We start from the raw sequence: 19,547 nt of genomic DNA on the forward strand, positions 1-19,547 counted from the left end.
CTTCATTATGAATTTAATTGCATGTCTTTCACATTAGGTAGGAAACTCTTCATACATGTTTTTAGCCCACAGTCTTAACACAAATCTCATTCCCATAAATCTTTGTTGAATCTAAGAATGAACAAATGTAGTGTCTTAATTTGTTAAAAGATCTACACTGTCTTTTTATATCAAAATATATTTTATTTACCCCAAAGGGGAGGAGATTATCAAAATAAACACAATCAGTCATCTATCAAATAAAATGTCCTTAGTATGTAGGATTATTTTTATTCAAACCAAAGCATCAGCATTAATAAGATTAGTTTAATTTTCCAAGGATTCTAAAAAATTTTGTGATTGTTTTTATTTGCATTTGATATGAGGATAGAGGTGAAGGTGTCTGAACAATCACTGTTAGAGATGCAATTAAACATTTGAACAGTCTATTTTTTATTACAAATAAACATTTTTATTTTTTCAACAGTGTAATAGGGTAGTTACACATTTCATATAAAGCTATTTATAAATTGTAGGTAATCAGAAATTGGCTGTTAGTAGAAACGAACAGAAACATGAGCTAAATGTAGCTGTGGTGTTCCTAATCTCAGCACCATATTGTTTCTTATTACTGTATAACTTCTTGTATATAATTAGCTATGATTAGAAAGAAATTTAATTTTTTATAATAATTTATTCCTCTGAAGATGGAAGGAGAATAACAGATTTATAAAGTGTAAAAAGTTTGATAATTATTTCAAAATCTTATTTGATTAGCAATAAAACAAATGTTTCTAGTATAAGCTAAAATAAATGGAAATTTTTGTGAATTAAATAGCTTTAGATTTTAAAATTCAAAAGATATAAATTAATAACTGGTACACATCAGCAATGAAATGAGTTTTTTAAGATAAAAAATCCTTAAATGTGTATCTTATTAGAAAAGCTAATGTTTTGGTAGATGAAACTGTGTATGGGAATTGCTAGAAGATTATTCCTCAAGGGAAAGTCACTTGCACATCACAAGAAAAGGACATGGAATCTGTCAAAGAGATTAATTAATTTTTTAAAAAACAGTCACTGGACTCTAAAATAGTGATCTGGGTTATTCCACTGTCTTTTAGATTTGTAGGGCCAAATTCATACTCTATATACTCATACAACTCCCATCGAAGCCAGAAGGAGGACAGAGGTTGATGTATGCTGTTTGACATTCACCTCAGACACCATTTAATAAAAGCAAAGCCATCCTGCTCTATCTGGGTCACAATTAGTCTGGCTCCTCAAAGTCCACAAAACCAGCCTTTTCTGGTCACAATAAAACTAATTTAAAAATGGGATCTAGTTCATCAGTGTTGCTTGCAGTGAAGACAGTAACACATAGAAAGTTTTATTGAGTTATATTTTTAATTAGAATTCTAATATTTACCACAATAATCAAAATAACTCTCTCTCTCTCTCTCTCTCTCTGTCTCTCTCTCTGGAAGTTGAAATGCATCCTAGACTAACAGAATCAAAGAAGATTTAGGGATCAATGAGACTCAAGAGAGGACTAAATTTACATGAAATTCAGATTTTTGTTTACCTATTTTTAAAAGTCTTCCCTGAAGGAGATTATACAATTTTATTTGCTAACTCACATCACTATGTTAGCAAGATGTAAAAGTGAGAGATTTTGACTGTAGCTTTAACAATTAACACATATAAAAGTCTAAAAGAAGAGTGAAGAAAAACTTACCAAATTTGACTTATCTAACAGCACCAGAAATTTTTCGTATGTAAAAATCAACCTCAGGCAAATAAAGAGTGTGATCAAATATGGGAAAATCCTAAATAGAAATTCTCAGCTTTGATTCTTTAGGTCACATGAGACTTAAAATTCCAAAACCTCTGCCCTGCTCCCATGGGGCCCTCCTTGTCCTCTGCTCCTAGTTGATTTTTCTTCATAGCACTGGTGCTTGTCGGACACACTCTATTTTGTATTTCCTCTCTCTGCAGTGAATTTCCTATAGGGTAGAACGTTTTTCCTAATTATTCATTGATCTAGCTTCAATGTCTAGTGCCATGCCCATCATAATATAGGCATAAAAATCATTAATAAATAGATTAATTTGTGAGAAAATACATTGTATATTGTTCATGAGACTGAAGTCATGGGACAGATGTATATTCAAAATATAAAAATTCATCCTGTCTTTTGATTCCTAGCCTAGATTAAGATTTGGAAATTTGAGAAAAAATATATGATACCTTATAAATTAACTGAACAAGAAGACCAAGAATATGTATATCCCTCTTACAAATACATATCGTTATTTTATTCCTTCCTTTAAACAAGGGCCAGTTTTGGCCTATTATAAAGTCTGTACTGAGATTAACAGTTAGAGGAGTGATAGAGCCAGAAAATGATAGATTCTGGCCTTTGGGCAGCCTATTGGGTGTTCTGTATAACTGTCCTTGTGGTTACATGAGTTATCTTCTATTTTTGTTAGTTGTTCTAACACCTGACCACTCACCACTCAGTTTTCAAGAAAAAAGGGAAAGAGTGTACATTTAGTCCTATTTAACTAATCAAAGATAGTTTAAAATTATTTATTGCATTTAATTTCATTTTTCCTGGAATAAAATATTTATGTGCAAATCAAATCAGAGCATTCATGTGAGTATAGCCTGATTTAAAATTTACCTTTTATTTCTCTCTTTAGTAGAAAAGATTCAGTAGTTGCATAGGATTATTAGTAAATATGGCATATTAAATGGCACCAACCAACAAAATGGATAGCAATGGATTATCTTAGTGAAAACAGCACAAACTGGTGGTTTTAGTGGCCTTTTGACAGGAATGCCAAAGGAAGCTTCTGACCACTTACAATAGAATGTTAATAGCTCATGCCACTTCAATACTGACAGCTCTGAAGTGAGAGGGACTAATCTCTGTTTGTAATATCCACAATTGAAAGGAAAAAAATAAGTATTTCTTCTTAAGCATGGGATAAGCATTAACTGTCTAAAAATTTCGGGAATGTTCTACATGTCTGAAAGTCAGAGGAAAAAGAAGGCAACAATAGACAAGGATTCCGTTTTTTTCACTCCTGAACCAAAATATATGATTAAAATGGAATGCAGTTTTCAAGACCAATCAATTCATCATTCAGTTATTATTAGAATAGCTGTGTATGTGCTATATCAATTTACATATAATTTTAATTAAAAATTTAGCACCTATATGAAGACAGAGGTTGTGCTAAGAAGAGTCTCTATATTTTTATTTTTATTTTATTTTTTTTAGTAAGCCAAATCATTAAAAAAAATCTTTGCTAGAGAGCTGATGCTTTCAGATATAAAATGGAATTTGTTCATTAGCTCTACATTATTCAGGACTATAAAAAGGAGACATTTTAACAATCCCAGGCTCAATTAGGCATCAACTGCTATCCTGGCAGAAACCTGGCATGCATCTTGTTCTCAGGAATTTGGATGGCGTTATTTACAATTCATTCCTTAGGGAATGCCCTAGAAAAGAAAAAAAGAAAAAAAAAGAAGTCTGGTTGCCATCATAACTTATGTCCTAACCTCATAATTCTTTACGTGACAGCTCAATTGTACATCCTTCATTTAATTAGATGGCAATACACTCCTGCTTAAATGGCAGCCACTCACCACTCAGCTTTCAAGAAACAAGGGCAAGTGTGTACATTTATGAAATTATCTTACCTAAGCATCAACTTTTGTGAATATCAGTTTTACCCAAAGGTAAGCACTGAAAGAGTCAGAGTCAATAGTTCCTATGAAGTAAACTGATTTAAACTTCAGATTTTCCCAACTGTTCAATATATAGTTAAATTCAACTGTAATCACTACATTATTCTCTCTATTCTTACCCACTATTTTACTTGAATTCTTGGAATCTGTACTTTTGTTTGCTATAACAAACCCAATGATCTGACTTGCCCTTTAAGTCAGGTGAAATTTTTATAAATTTAGATATTGCATAAAATTGAAGTAAAGGGTTTTTAAATAACACTTAAATGCAAAATAACAAAAATAAATTGCTAATTGTGTTTGATAAATGATATTTTAGAAAATGGATAGTAATGCATTTTCATCCTTAGATTTCATGGCAGAGTCATCTATGGGGTTAAATTTTAGAAACTAGTTAAATTCTTTTTATTTGTGTCAATTTTACTTATTGTTCCTTTTCCTTTCCTTTTAGTCTTACTTTAGTTCATTAGATGCCGTAATATCTCCCTTGTCTGTGACAATTTCCATTAATATCTCAAAAGCAGCTATTAAGTCTCATTACAAGAAAAGATTATAGAAGGATACTGCACAAAATAACAGTGAAGATAAAGACAATAGTCACATTTTCATTTATTTCTTTGTTCTTAAGATGCAAATCTAATGACTCTTTTTCTAGTCTGCTTTTCTCAGTTTATACTTTCAAAGCTTTTGGAAAAGGAAAAACCTCCACAGTTAAATAAATTCTAGTATTTGGATTATTCCTTTCTCAAAATGCAACAAAGAAATGTACCTGCTGTCAGAAATTTGCCACACTTAATACGCTCAAAATCTCATTGTCAGGAAATTCTGAAAAACTACTAGAGTTTCATCATTTACATAAGTTATTCAAAAGAATTAACTGTGGGCTATAATAAAGCTAATTAGTGGTTGTTGCAGAGACGCTTTATAAAGCATTCATTATTACCAACAATAGTCCATCATTTCATCAAAATACTTAAAACATCAATTCTTAGACAATTATCTAAACATATCCTTGTAAAGTATGTCTGAGAAAAACTCAGTCAAACCCCCAAGAAATAAAATGTTCATGGGTTTTTAATCTAAATAGATTAATTTTAATAAATATATTAGTGGTTCTTAGAAAAGGTCTGAAATCAAGCCCTGTGTTAATATTTTTCTATTTAGAAGATATTAAAATATTGATCATAATTATAAAATATCAATACCAAATGCATTAATTTTTCACTTGCAGAACTACAAAGTTGCGGAATGAGGAATACATACAGGTCAGGGGCTTAACCCCTAATGTCTAGACAAAAGCGCAATTATCTTGCCATGTTTTCCTTTTGAACTGTATTCTAGATTACAGCCTCAATAAGGATGAAGACATAATTGGTCACTCTGCATAAATCTCATTGCTCAATACATAGATGTGGAATTCAATTACTAAAATTAATAAATGGTGAAAAGAAAACTTTAAATAAAATGTTATGCTTCCATATTCCATGTTAATGATGAGAAATTCTGCAGTATGTGCTACCTTACCTGTGAAATTAAACATTTATGAATTTCTATGCAGAGAATTCACAAAAAGAGAAATAAAACTATGCTAAAACACTTTGACCCGTATTTGTTGCTTCCTTTGTCAGGAGAGTGGCTTCTCCTTCTCCCTGGGTCCTCCACTTTCCTCTTCTGTCTCTCTCTCTGTCGCCTTTCATCTCCTTCACTTCCCTGGTTCATTCTCCTATATTTGCAATAATGCTCACAACCTCCCTACTCCTATTTGCCATCATCCTTCAGGGTGTAATTCCACTGAAAAAAATAGTTGTAATTTGCTGCTTTTTATTTTTTCTTTTCCTTTTCTTTCTTTCTTTTTTTTTCTTTTGTGGGGGGGACAGAGTCTCCCTCTGCCACCAAGGCTGGAGTGCAGTGTGCAATGGCATGATCTTGGCTCACTGCAGCCTTGAACTCCTGGGCTCAAGTAATCCTTATGCCTCATCCTTCCAAGGAGCTGAGACTACAGGCACGGGCCACCACACCCAGCGATGTTTGTTTGTTTGTTTAGTAGAGACAGGTTTCCCACATGCTGCCCAGGCTGATCTGGAACTCCTGGGCTCTAGCGATCTGCCCACCCCATCCTCCCAAAGTGCTAAGATTACAGGCCTGAGCCACTGGGCCTGGTCACTATTTCTTCTTTCTAACTACAAGTCCACCATTTGCTGCCTGGTTTCTTGTTTTCATCATTTGTTCAAAAGTGCTCACTTGTGGATCAGCATTAGCGTTCTCATTACCAAATTCAAGAGTGTCTGTTCCGTATGTTCCCCTCTTACCTGCCATGGTGTAAACAGAGGTGACTAGCCCATCTCTCTCCTGTGTGACACCAATGCACCCTTCGATTCCGATTCTTCAGCGTCTCTCACTGCTCCTCTTAGTCCCTTGCATAAATTTGTTTATAGTTTTGTTTTCAGAGGTTTCAATGTTTATACTTCTTTTCCTGGAATTCAGTCCACACTCCTCACTGACTTTGAATATCCCCAGACATATTTCCGAACTGTCTGCCAAAAACACTGGTTTGAATACAACAAAGTGTTGTTCATAGAATCCTCTTTTGCATAAGACATTAACAGATACTCAAGATTATAAATATATATATATAAAGTGTAATTATTGATATGTGTGTATATATTCATACATATATATCAATGTATCTATATATCTATAAATATATAGATATTTATATCTGTATTATAGAAAACATGGGTAAAATAACAGTTTTGTTTATTTTGATTTTGTAAGATCTCTACTCACTACCATCGGTAAACACTTAATACTGGAAAATAGCATACCAAGAATTTGGCCATGAACCAAGGAATCCTTTCTCTCTCTAGCCTTCTCTCTCTCTCTCTCTCTTTCTCTCTCTTTGAGATATATATACATGCACACATGAACATAGCTATAAATACATATATACATATATATATATATATATAGAGAGAGAGAGAGAGAAATAGCTAAATAGCCAGACAGAACTGTCTAGCTATTTCTCTCTCTATGTGTGTGTATGTGTGTATTTATAGCTATATCCAAATATCTATAGACATATATACATACATACACACCTATCTCTATAGCTATGTATATATCTATAGCTAGAGATAGAGATGGAGATAGTATATATAGAGAGAAATTCTATCACTTGGTCAATGGATGGTCAAGTAAAATTTTGCACATTATTTCCTACCCTTGTGTCTTTACCATGGGAACGAACAGAAGTCTTACAAAATCAAAATCAACAAAACTTTTCTTTTACCCACATTTTCTATGTTATTTAACCATAGGATGACTGTTTTGAAGGGGGGACAGCTTAACATCTTGTGGAACATAGTGTTCTAGAGAACACATTTTAAGATGGGCATAGATGTAAATCCTCAACTGTTATGCACTCTTTTTCCTTATTTAATATGTATATATATTTAAAGACTTCTACTCCAAACACTCCAAGACCTCCATCTCATCTCTTATTCTTCCTAGTCTCTCATCCCCAAGTTCAATCATGTAATAAATATGGTCACTTCCACTTTTACAGATTTACCCTGTCTCACTTAACCTTTGCTGTCTGTTTCTACATCTTAGCATGGGACCTCTAATGATTTCGGAGAAATATTTCAAAACTTTAAAATCAAACACACTACAAAAAATGTTTTTGAATTATATATGTGTAATATTCTATTCATATGTTAAGTTTATTATAATATATACATAATTAGAAGTGTTTAGATATGAGATAAATAGGAAATTAATAAGTAGCTCATGACTTGTTAACCCTGATGAATTTTAATATCAGTGTATTTACAAGTATATACACTGAGGCCAAGGTTCATCATTAACATTAGTGGTGGCAAATCTAATTTCAAGCTATCTTGATAATTTCATTTTTTTCCCCTGACTTCTTATCACTCCAGTTAGGTCCTAAGTAAATTCATAACGTGGCTGAGTAGAAGTGTCAGTCTGCTATCCTGTGGATTTTGCCGCCTTGTGCTTGCTTTGGCATAATATCTTTAATCTTCAGTTTTATTACAAACATCTTTTTAAGCTCCTTGTACATGATGTGCTAGTTTAGTTTAAAAAGTATGTATATAATCTACACATGCACTTACTTAGCTTTCTATACATTTTAGTAGATTGCAGTAAGTTTTACTCCAAGTGCAGGTGGCTTTCCCAGACCCTCTTGGTTTGTGGAAGACCCACCCTTCCCTAATCACAGCCAGCATAATAAGCCATCACATAAAGCGTTACGCAGGGAAGACACTAGAGGCAGTCAACACATTAAATACTAAAACGGCCAAGTTATTTCTTATATTTTAAATAAAAGTAAAATAAAGAGACCAGTTCAGGTATTTCCTCTTGCATCTCAACCCATCACCGTCTTCATCTTCTAGATGACCACCAATTTACATTTCAGTATACTCTTATAATTTATCTAATTCTTACCTTTCTCTAACCTATTATATTAGAGTAAAAGCTCCCTGAAGACACAGATGATGTCTTCCTCATTTTTGTTTGGGACGATCATAGCAATATTTGGCACATAAAATTTTCTCAATAAATATTTGCTACATTGTAGAATAAATGAGATAAGCTACTATGACTATTTTTAAAATATTTTATTATTATATAATATTTGTACGTTTCTGTGGGGTACATGTGGTATTTTATTACATTCATACAATATGTAATGATTGAAATCAGTGTATTTAGGGTATGCATCACCTCAAGTATTTATCATTTTTATGTGTTGGAAACATTTCAAGTCCTCTCTTGTAGCTACTTTGAAATGTACAATACATTGTTGTTAAAAATAGTCACCTACTCTGCTTGTTTGAACATTGGAACTTATTCTAACTGTATATTGGCACCCATTAACCAACCTCTCTTCATCCCCCCCAAACAATCTTCCCAGTTTCTAGTATCTATCATTCTACTCTCAACCTCTGTGAGATGAACTCTTTCAGCTCCCACATAGGAGTAAGAACATGCAAAATTTGTCTTTCTGTGCCTGGCGTATTTCGCTTAACACAATGATGTCCAGTTTCATTTATGGTGCTGCAAATGGTAGGATTTCATTATTTTTTATGGCTGAGTAGTATTCCTTTGTGTATGTATACCAGATTTTCTTTATCTGCTCATTCATTGACGGACGCTTAGGTTGATTCCATCTTTGCTATTGTCAATAGTGCTGGAGTAAACGTAGGGGTGCAGGCATCCCTTTGATATAATCCTTTCCTTTGCTTTGTATAAATACCAAATAGTGGGACTGCTGGATCATACAATAGTTCTATTTTTTACCTTTGAGAACCCTCCATACTGTTTTCCATAATGGCTTTACTAATTTACATTCCTGCCAAAGGTGTATAAGAGTTACCTCTTCTCCACATTCTCACCAATAGCTGTCATTTTACTGTCTTTTTAGTAATAGGTATTCTAACTGGGTAAAATGATATTTCATTGTGGTTTTGATTTGCATTTTCCTGATAATTAGTGAAATGTAAATGGAACAGAATATTTTTTTCATATACCTCTTGGTCATTTGTATGCCTTTTTTATTGAGAAACGTCCATTCAAACATTTTGTCTACTTTTTAATTGGACTATTAGGTTTTGTGGTTTTGTTTGCTGGAGCGGGGAGTTTGCTGTTGTTTTACTGTTGAGTTGAATTCCTTATATTTTCTGGATATTAGTCTCTTATTGGATAAATAATTTGCAAATATTTCTCCCATTCAACAGGTTGTCTCTTCATTCTGCTGATTATTTCATTTGCTGTACAGAAGCTTTTTAGTTTAATATTGTCCCATTTGTCTATTTTTTGTTTCATTGTCTGTGCTTTTGAGGTGTTAGATGTAAAACCTTTACCTAGACTAATGTCTTGTAAAGTTTCCCCCATGTTTTCTTTTAATAGTTTTATAATTTGGTCTTACATTTAGGTCTTCAATCTATTTTGAGTTGATTTTTATATATGGTGACAGATACGGGTCTGGTTTCATTCTTCTGCAGATGAATATCCAGTTTTCCTTGCGCCATGTAATTAAGAGGTGTCTAGAACAATGTATTTTCTTGGGAACTTTGTTGACAATCAATTGCCTATAAATATGTGGATTTATTTTGGGTCCTCTATTCTGTTCCATTGGTCTATGTGTCTGTTTTTTATACCAACACCATTCTGTTTTGTTTACTACAGCTTGGTAATATATTTTGAAGTCAAGTAACGTGATGCCTTCAGCTTTGCTTTTTTGCGCAGTATTGCTTTGACTGTTTGGGCTTTTATTGGTTCCATACTAGTTTTATGATTTTTTTTTTCTGCTGCTGTGAAACATGATGTTGATATTTTGATAGAGATTGCATTCAATCTGTAGTTTGTTTTGGGCAGTAGTGTGGTCATTTTAACAGTATTAATTTTTCTGATACATGAGCATGAGATATCTTTCCGTGTGTTGGTGTCCTTTACAATTTCTTTCTTCAGTGTTTCGTAGTTTTCATTTCAGCGGTCTTTCATCTCCTTGGTTAAATTTATTCCTAAGTATTTCACTATTTTTTTGTAGCTATTGTCAATGAGATTGCCTTGTTGATTTCTTTTTTGACTATTTTCTTATTGGTGTATAGAAACACAACTGATTTTTTTCGTGTTAGTTATGTATCCTGCAACTTTACTAAATTTGTTCATGATGTCTAAGAGTTGTTTTGATGGAGTCTTTGGGTTTTTCTAAATATAAGATCATGTAATCTGCAAAGAGAGGCAATTGACTTCTTTTCTAATTTGGATGCCTTATATTTCTTTCTTTTGCCTAATTGTTCTGGCTAGGACTTCCAGCATCATATTCAATAGGAATGGCAAAATTGGGCATCCTTTTCTTGTTTCAGTTCTTAGAATAAAGACTGTTGGCTTTTTCTCATTCAGTGTGATGTTACCTGTGGTTTTGTCATATATGGCTTTTATTATGTTTAGCTATATTCCTTCTGTGCCTAGTTTGTTGATATCATGAAGAGTTGTTGGACTTTATCAAATGCTTTTTCTTTGTCTATTGAGATGATCATATGATTTTTGTCTTTTATTCTATTGATACAATATATGATGTTTTTTGATTTGCATATGTTGAACCATCATTGCATCCCTGGACTACATCCCATTTAATTTTATGTATTGTCTTTTTGATATGCTGTTGGATTCGGTTTGCTAGTATTTTGTTGAATATTTTTCTGTTTATCTTCATTAGGGTTATCGTCTACAATTTTCTTTTTTGCTGTTGCTGTCTAGTTCTTCTGTGTCAGTTGAGATTTGTTCATAGTCTTTTAATTCTAGACATTAATCTTTGGAGAATAGGAAACAGAGATTATGATATAAGATCATGTCTACCACCAAGTTAGGTCTAATAGGACCAAATTGATATCTAAGTGCAAAGAGAGGAAATTTTCAGTGCTCAAAGTTGTAAAATTTTAATAATGTATATTTTAAATAAAGTATTTTAAACCAGAAATAGAAATAATTAGTAGCTATTGATTATCATCTTCTCTAAAGGAGAGGCTATAGTAATTTTGAGATGCCTACCTGAAATGTAATGTAATAAAATAATACACTAGCTCATCAGTATGAAATTGTTCATTAATATAACATAATATAAAATAAATCACATGTAAAATAAAATTATTATATTAGCCTGCCTTTTTTATCATCCTGAACTGCTTTTCAAATGTCCATCATTGCATCCCTGGACCAAATCCCATTTAATTTTGGATTACTCATGTAAATAATCAAATATTGCTATTTTTAATAACTGGCTTTCTCTATTTATGCCTAGCTTTTAACCCAACAAATGTAGATCATCTTCCAAGAATATCGTCTATAGGAATACTTACGAGAATCATATTTGTAGCAATGACTACATTCATTCCAACATTTTACAGCTACATTCATAGGCATTTTCTTTGATCGAATTCCTTCAAATTTCCATTGACTTGTTTCCCCAAAAGGATTTATTTTTGTCAGAAATATTCAATCCTGATCCAAAGAAAAGAGTTCAGTCTCCTCATATACAAATATTATTTCATGATGATTACAAACAAATATAGAATATACTTAAGTCTGAAATTTCCAGGACAATTGGGTCAATAATGAAATCAAGTTTATCTAAGTCTTCTTTCTTTCTGTCCTCTCTTACTCTTTCTTGTTCCTATTCTTCTACCTCCTATTAAAATTTCTAAAGGCATCAAAAGTCACTTATCTGTCACTGACTGTCCTCTATTAGAGGACACTGGAAGAAAGAGAAGTAATGAGCATGAACATTTACAAGCACCTGGTTGGCCTTGTTTAGTGAAAAATAATAAAACTCTTTTTAAACTTCTGGAACTAAGACACCTTTTGCACAAAATTAAGATCTTTTTACACAATAAGACTGATCTCAGCGTAAAACTAAGATCGCTTTGCACAATAAGACTAATCTCAAAAAACAGCAAACTCTCAATAGAGCAGCCAAAGACCCAATACGGATTACTTCAGGAACAGGGAGTCAGACAAATGGCCTAAGGATTAGTGCTTTCTGTAATACAATAAGAGCGTGACAGTATCAGAACTCTGTTTAATATACTATGATCTTTTTCAAGAAAGATTGTATTCCATCAAGGAGAATTACGAAGCTGTAAATTACATTGTGTCACAATCAGTAGTATTAAATGCCAAGTGTTTAATTAACAGTTTTAATTTCATATTCTTGCTTAGATATACCACTATAGTACTCAAAAGATGCTTTTGGTAAAAACATTTTTAATCAGATAAAAATCAAAGAAGAAATGTCTAAGCACCACAAATATGATGTATGACTTGGCAGTGAAGAAAAACTAAATTATTAGTAAGATAAAGTAATTTATATTTATATTGTACTTGCTTACAATGCATTATATTAAACCTAAAAGTAATAGCAATCTAAGATATTTCTGACACTGAGAATTCTTTCCAGAAACCTTAGAAAAGGCATTAAGAAAAATGAATCCAACAAATGTATTATGAGAGCATGTGCCACTTGTATACACATCTCCAGTCTTCTGCTTGTCATAATACTTTTGGGTTGCTTAAGTTCATTTAAATTAAAAGGAATTAATTGCCTTGGAATCAGCTGTCTTGGAACTGTCTTGAAATCAGCTCCACCATTTGATTGACAAAATAATTGTATCTCTTCGGTCTTGTGGTGCTACATAAGTTAATTTATACATCAGCCTACGCCCTTGTAGTTCTTGAGCAGGACACTACAAAGAGACGAAGGGGAAACTGTATACAAACCACATAACATACTTGGGGCAGTTCTCTCTTCATCTCCCTCGAATTAATCAGTCTTCTAACATTTGTAATTATGATATTCTTGCTTTTCATTTTAGGTTTGCAGCGCACATATACACATCTATGTATATACATATACATTATATATGTATATATGTATGTGTATGTGTGTGCTACAAAAAGACTAGTACAAAAGGATTACTCCCTTAATGGAATACAATCTTTCTTTGCTTTCTTCTACAGAAAAACCATAACATAGTAAACAGAGTTCTGATACTGTCATGCTCTTATATTACAGAAAGCATTAATCCTTAGGCCAAACAAGCACACATATGTGCACATATTACAAACACATATGCATATATATGTGTGTGTATCATATATGTTTTGGTTTGAATGTTTGTATTCCCTACAAGTTCATATGTTGAAATTCTAATGCCTAAAGTGATGGCATTAGAAGGTAGGGCCCTTGGGAGGTGATTAGATCATGAAAGCAGAGGCCTCATGAGGAAAAGGGCCCCTTGGGTCCTTATAAAAGAGGTCCAAGGGGCCCGGGTGCGGTGGCTCACGTTTGTAATCCCAGGACTATGGAAGGCCGAGGCAGGCGGATCACGAGTTCAGGAGATCGAGACCATTCTGGCTAACACGGTAAAACCTCGTCTCAACTGAAAATAGAAAAAATTAGCCGGGCGTGGTGGCGGGCGCCTGTAGTCCCAGCTACTCGCGAGGCTGAAGCAGAAGAATGGCGTGAACCTGGGAGGCGGAGCTTGCAGTGAGCCGAGATCGAGCCACCACTCTCCAGCCAGGGCTACAGAGCGAAACTCAAAAAAAAAAAAAAAAAAAAAGAAATTAAAATTTTAAAAAGAGGCCCAAGGGAACTAACTTGCCCTTTCCACCATGGTAGGACACAGTGAGAAGGCATTGTCTTTGAACAAGAAAGAGCTTTCATTAGACACTAAATCTGTCAGTGTGTTGATCTTGGACTCCCCGCCTCCACAATGGTGAGAAAATTCCTGTTGTTTATAAGCTAACCAGTCTATGGCATTTTGTTAAATCAGCCCAAAGATTAGGACAATTCGTGTGTGTGTTTGTGTTTCTGAATGATATAGAGTCACTCCGTCGGATTTTGAACTATACATAAATAATGTCATTTAATATGTTTGTTTGTACTTCTTTTACATAACGTTTGTGGAATAGGAATTCACCTATGTTGTATGTATAGCTCTAGTTCTCACTTTTAACATGTGCTACATAATATTTATTCCTCTGAATGTACTGATCTCGGCTCAGTGCAACGTTCGCCTCAGGATTCAAGCGATTCTCCTGCCTCAGCCTCCTGAGTAACTCGGATTACAGGCGCCCATCACCACGCACGGCTATTTTTTGTGTGTGTGTGTGTGTGTATTTTTGATAGAGACGGGGTTTCAACATGTTGGCCAGGCTCCTCTGGAACTCCTGACCTCAAGTGATCCACCCTCCTCGGCCTCCCAAAGTGCTGGGATTATAGACTTGAGCCACCGCGCCCTGCCCCATTCCACTATTAGTGGACATTTCAGTTTTTCTGGGTTGGGGCTATCATGAACAATGCTGCTATAAAAATTCAGGTGCATATCACCGGGTTCACACTGACAAGAGTTTCTCTGGGGTATACAGCAAGAAGTAAAATTATTAAATATTAGTAAAATTTATCTATTATGTTTAAGAAATCCTTTACTGGCATGAGATGAAGGACCTATTCTCCCAAATTATTTCCTAAAGTCTGATAGCTTTGCCCTTCACATTTATGTTTTTTATTTATTAGCAAATGATTTTTTAGTATAGGGTGTGGTCAGGATATAATTTCATTTTTGAGTTTGAATACTTATATGTTAATAACTGTTGTATACACTAATTTTATATTAACCCTTTGATAAATTATTTATATTTTCAGTTTTATTTAGGTATGCACCATTTATTTATTTCACTTGTTATTTCTTCCATATGACAACTTTATTTGGATTTATGTTTCTTATTCATGGTATATTCATGCAAGTTTTCTTCAGCTGGGTACATTGGTGGACTGATTTTTATTTTGCCTGCATTCTTAAAATATATGTTTGTTTATTGCACAATTTGAGGTTGGCATTTATTTGTAATTTTCAGTGACAGAGAAGTCAGTTGTCTGTCTAACTTTTGCTTCTTTGAAATTAATTTATCATCTCTGACTGCGTCCAACATCTGTTTGTCTTTCATATTCTACATTATATCTTTGATGTTTCTAAGTGTAGATTAATTTTTATATTTCTTGCTTTGGATGTGGACATTTTTGAGTTTATATAGGGTAGAATATTCTGAGTTATTTGCTCTTCAAATATAAAAACTCTGTCACATTCTCTTTCTTCTCTCTGGAATTCTGATTAGATAAGTATTAGAATGTCTTGCTATGTTGTCCTCATCTATTAACCTCTCTTTCATATTTTTTATTTTTCTGTGCTGCATTCTGATTGGTTGCCATTAACCCATCATCCAGGACACTCTAGGTGTATTTAATTTACTGTTAAGTAGATCATTATGCTTATAATTTCAATAATCTCATTCTTATAATATCTAGAATTCTGTTGGACAATTTTTCAGATTTCTCAGTCACTTTCATAGTTTACTGTTCTCTGGGTGTATTTTCTGGGTTGTCTTTAAATTTTTTTTAACAAAATAAACACAGTTATGTTATAATCTGTGTCCAGTAGTTCCCATATCTGCAATCTTTGAAGGTTTGGTTTATGGCATTCTTCTTTCTACTAGATCTGAGTTTAATCTGAGTTTAGAGCTGTTCTTTTTTTCTTTTAGCTACTCAGTTACTTTAAAAAATTATTTGGGCCTTATATATAGCTTCTTTCCTCCAGGAGAGATTAGAATTTGCTTATACTTGGTTTTTGGAGCCACTACCAGCAAAATAATTCTTTTAAATATATGACTTAATATATTTTTGCTCCATCCAGATAATAGTAGTTTGTTGCATGTCTATACAAAGATTGGCTAGTCATTACACCACCCTGTGAATTTTCCTTCTTTCCTGCTCTGCTCAGCATTAAATCAAATTTCCTGTAGAGTAAGGAGGAAGTGTAGAACTTTACCTCTCCTTCCCACTTGAACTGAGAAGGTAGGCTTTGAGGCCCTGCCTTAAGCAGGGAGACTTAGGGCCCCAACTTGAGTGGACCCAGGCTTTGGTTTTTGGTCATTTTCTCCCCACAGGACCTTGGAAAATGAATGCCATTTTCTCTTCCATTAGGAGGAGAGATTTTGGCCTGATCATTTCTTATTGTTGTGTTTATTATTTGAGAGATATATATATGTGTGTGTGTGTGTGTGTGTGTATATATATATATATATTTTTTATTATTTTTTATTTTTTTTTTTTTTTTTTTTTGAGACGGAGTCTCGCTCTGTCGCCCAGGCTGGAGTGCAGTGGCGCTATCTCGGCTCACTGCAAGCTCTGCCTCCCGCATTCACGCCATTCAACTGCCTCAGTCTCCCGAGTAGCTGAGACTAAAGCCGCCCGCCACCATGCCCGGCTAATTGTTTTGTATTTTCAGTAGAGACGGGGTTTCACTGTGTGAGCCAGGATGGTCTCGATCTCCTGACCTCGTGATCTGCCCGCCTCGGCCTCCCAAAGTGCTGGGATTACAAGCGTGAGCCACCGCGTCTGGCGTTTTGTTTGATATTTTCAAGAATATTTTCAGGGTAATGGTTGCCAGGACATTTAATAGTTTTTACAGAGAGAGTTTACCCAGATACCTATAGAATTAAAAACATATGTATATGTTTATATATACAGACATAGATATATACACATACACACACGTACATGTATATGAAAAGCACTTATAAATTAATAAGGGTTTTGTGAATAAAAGTATCTGAAGTTTCATAAAAGAAAAAAGGAATAAAGAAAGGGAGACAGGGAGGGAGACAGAATGGAAATTGAGAGAGAAAATGAAAGAGCAAAATTCTAAATAAAATGTAAAATAAATGCTTAGCTTTGCTCATTATTAAAGCAGCACAATATAAAAAAATAGATATTGTCAGATGGGAAAATATAGAAAGTGGGGAAATAGGCACTTTCCTGCCTTGTTTCAGAGGCATTAATACAAAGTTTTAGGAATAAAATATAAAATAACTATCAAACTGTTAAATATACTTAAATGTTTATCTAGCTTCTTATATTTTAGAAATTCTTCTTGCAAACACTGGTACCAGAGGAAAACATATGTGCATTAGAATAAATTTTATAGCACTGTTTAATAGAAAAACAACCAGAAAGAACTTCAGTCATTATCTGAAATACAGATTGAGTATGCCTAAACTAGAAATTCAACTAAAACATAAGTTTGAAATGCTCTGAAATCCAAAATTTTTTGAGTTCCCACATGACTCCACAAACAGAAACTTCCACACCTAACTTCATGTGATAGGTTACAGTCAAAATGTGGTTAAAACTTTGTTTCATGTACAACGTTATATAAAATATTTTATAAAATTACTTTCAGGATAGATATTTAAGGTGTATATAAAATGTGAAACAATTTTGCATTAAACTTGAGTCCCATCCCCTAGATACCTCATTATGATATGTAAATATTCCAAAATAAAAAAAAAAATCTGAAATCTGAAACACTTCTGGTCTCAAGTATTTCAGATAAGGGATATTCAATCTGCAATTAAATATGGCATTGCTTGTGCATAAAATGCAATATTATGTAAGTTATTTATTTATATTCAAATGTGAAAAAATCCCCAAGATAGACTTAGATATATATTTTTTTAAAAAAACAGCAAGATGCAACACATACAAAATGTTCTCATTTTTAAAATATTCTGAAAGAATACATAAAAAACTTTTAATGGTAGAAAAGTCTGCAAGTCAGATCAGGCATCTGATGGGAAGAAAACACCTATTCATTTTTAAACCTGTCTATACTTTATGAATTTCTTTCCCTATGAATATGTATTAATAAAAATCCATTAGAAGAAAAATCAGTAATATATGCAATATTTTACACACATGAACCCTCAGTATTATTGTAAAATAAAAACATTGAAAAAGAGTCTAGTTTAAATAAATTATGATATTTCACTTCTTATAATATCGTGCTATCATTAGTGCATCTTCATTTTTTTGAGTAACATGGAAAATGCTCATGATACAATGTGAAGAACGTAGGGTACACACACATATAATATGACTTCAATATTATGTAAATAAGAGACAAAATGCAAACATAGACAACTTTATTGAAAAACTATCCCAAAATATTAACTGTTTCTGGATGGAAACACTTGTTTATTTTAATTTCCTCTTTATTTTTTCTCTATTTTCAAGTTTTTTATATTAAAATATTCATTATTTTAATAATATGTAGAAAATGACACTGTTACAAATGTGATTGTTTATAAATGTTTAGAGCCATAATAGACGGTCCAATAAAAAGTTATTTATCTTCCCTAGAAAGCATTATCCTTCTATTTTAACTTTTATAAAAGCATACAAATAACAGTAAAACAAAAGGTGAAGTTATATAACAGGACAGTCATGTATTTAGAGCTTCCAACAAGCAAAGTCAAGTTGATGCAAAGGCCTGACCTAAAGTGATGCTTATCTACTTGGAATTATGACTCACTTGCTGTTGTAACAGAAGCATCAGAAAGCTGTTCAGTGTTTGGAATGAACACACAGAAAGATATATGTGAGGTATTTATTACTAAAGTGAGTAGAAGATAATAATGAGGGTCATTTAAAAAAATACTGGTGCATGTCTCTTTAAAACAGCAATATGTTCTGGTGTATGTAACTTTTTTTCTCTCTGCTCAAGAAAAGGGATGATGGATTTGAAAACTACCAAATTAATACATTTGTTGTTTTTACCCAGATGACTGATGTGATACTATTTTTTTCAGCTATTAAAACTGAAGAAGGAAAATGAAATGAAAAAGATATTGAAATATAAGCAACACATACATACATATAGATATATGTTTCTGATTCACAAAACAGTCACATACATACATATATGTTTCTGATTCACAAGAAAGTCTCTACCTGATTCTATGACACAGCAAGTTCATATGTGTGTTCTCATTCTATTTGGAAACATCACAGTTCTGGTTTCCTGGTTTGTAATTGTACAATATGTTCTCTACAGAGGAAGCACAGCCAAGTCCCCTCGAAATATGTCTCAGTTCTCTCCCTCTCTCTCCCCCTCTCTGTGAGTGATAAAAATCTCCTAAACAAAAATAAACCTCTTATTTATTATTTTGCATCACAAGGCCTAATAAATACCCTCAGGCAAAATCAGATTTGTTAACCATAACTAATAACTCAACAAGTTGTCCAAAATATTTTATTTTAAACCTTGAGTAATGATAAGCATATGTAATTTTTCAAGTGTTCAAGAAAGAATGCTCTTATCTTTAGTATTTTTAATTGTATCTGGTTATTTTCCATTATTTTTCATATGAAATATCATTAATCA

This window comes from Macaca thibetana, chromosome 6 (genome assembly GCF_024542745.1).
Source record: "Macaca thibetana thibetana isolate TM-01 chromosome 6, ASM2454274v1, whole genome shotgun sequence".
Taxonomy (NCBI): domain Eukaryota; kingdom Metazoa; phylum Chordata; class Mammalia; order Primates; family Cercopithecidae; genus Macaca; species Macaca thibetana.